The 1,581-nt window shown below is 60.8% G+C and overlaps 1 pseudogene; it reads right to left on the bottom strand.

The window, feature by feature from the left end:
• Positions 1-1,082: 1,082 nt before the first annotated feature.
• Positions 1,083-1,201, bottom strand: LOC142874795 (uncharacterized; annotated as a pseudogene).
• Positions 1,202-1,581: the final 380 nt, after the last annotated feature.

Below are 1,581 nucleotides of genomic sequence, written 5' to 3'. Positions count from 1 at the left end.
GATGGGCATACACATCCATTAGGAATGGGGTGGGTACGCACCCACTGGGGGATGGGCGCACTTGAAGCTCTGACCCGAGGGGGGAGGCTGGGAGAGGGCAACGCACCCGACCTTAACATTGGTGCCCCCACAATATGCTGGAACAACATGAGAGGTAAATGAATAAGAACACGGGGCGGGGGAGGGGGGCACGGGCAACACATGTCACCTTAACACTTGGACTCCCATCATCTGCTTGAAAAGAGAGAGAAAAGAAAATGCAATAATAGAGATAAGAGACACTTTTTTAAAAATAATGAATCCGGCCGGGCGCTGTGGCTCACGCCTGTAATCCTAGCTCTTGGGAGGCCGAGGCGGGCGGATTGCTCAAGGTCAGGAGTTCAAAACCAGCCTGAGCAAGAGCGAGACCCCGTCTCTACTATAAATAGAAAGAAATTAATTGGCCAACTGATATATATATAAAAAATTAGCGGGGCATGGTGGCGCATGCCTGCAGTCCCAGCTACCCGGGAGGCTGAGGCAGAAGGATCACTCGAGCCCAGGAGTTTGAAGTTGCTGTGAGCTAGGCTGACGCCACGGCACTCACTCTAGCCTGGGCAACAAACCGAGACTCTGTCTCAAAAAAAAAAAAAAAAAAAATGAATCCGAAGAGAAAAGTAAAAGGAGGCCTGTGGAGCAGGTCTGGGTGTGACTCCGGATCCCCGAACATCAGGTGCCACCACCAAAGATTCCTACGTGTAGCCCATAGAACCCCAAAAGCAACGGGAGGAGTTCTGGTCACATACTCCCTCAAAATGACATCCTGGCCTTCTCTGGAACTCCCTCCCCTCTCAGACTCTCAAGGTTTCCTCCAGCGTGTCGGCTCCCACAGAGCAGACCTTTGGTCTGAGACCTGACTGTCCAGAAGCCACGCATGCTGCCGCGTGGCGGCGGTGTCACGGCTCGGGACAAGAGGAGGCCCCACGGTGCGGGCTGGGGCGCCAGGCACCGCGGCGGGCGCCGAGGGTGGGGGTCACCCCCACCCCGGGCCGCCCCCGCACTCCCAGAAACGCGACAGAACCAGAGGCAAAAAAAAAAGAAGAAGCCTACGGCACCCGGTATTCCCGGGCGGTCTCCCATCCAAGTTCTAACCAGGCCCGACCCTCCTTAGCTTCCGAGACCAGACGGGATCGGGCGCGTTCGGGGTGGTGTGGCCGTGGACGGCGGAGGGCGCCCCTGCCCCGCTCAAGAAGCCGAGCCTCTCTGCGCTTCCCCGCCGCCTCCTCCCGCCCCAGGCCCCGCGCCGGGCCGGGCCTGTTGAGTTCGCCGGCCGGGTCCCGCGGGCTCCGAGGGACGGGGTGACAGGCGGGGCGGGCAGGGAGCGGCGGGCCGGGGTTGGGGGCTGTCTCTGTATACACACACACTCACACTCACACTCACTCACTCACTCACACTCACACAAGATGCGCCTCCACGGCTGGACCCGCCAAGGTGGAGCCCTTCCAGCCCCCCTCCTCTCCTCGCCTGGCCTCCTTCACCTCCCCGCCCCCCACCCCCAGCGCGCCGGGGCCGCTGACTGCGCACGGGCGGGAGGGGCGGGGC

The sequence above is a fragment of the Microcebus murinus genome, chromosome 1, assembly GCF_040939455.1.
Source record: "Microcebus murinus isolate Inina chromosome 1, M.murinus_Inina_mat1.0, whole genome shotgun sequence".
NCBI lineage: Eukaryota > Metazoa > Chordata > Mammalia > Primates > Cheirogaleidae > Microcebus > Microcebus murinus.
The sequence above is the reverse complement of the archived record's forward strand: the minus strand, read 5'-3'. Positions and strand labels throughout refer to the sequence as shown.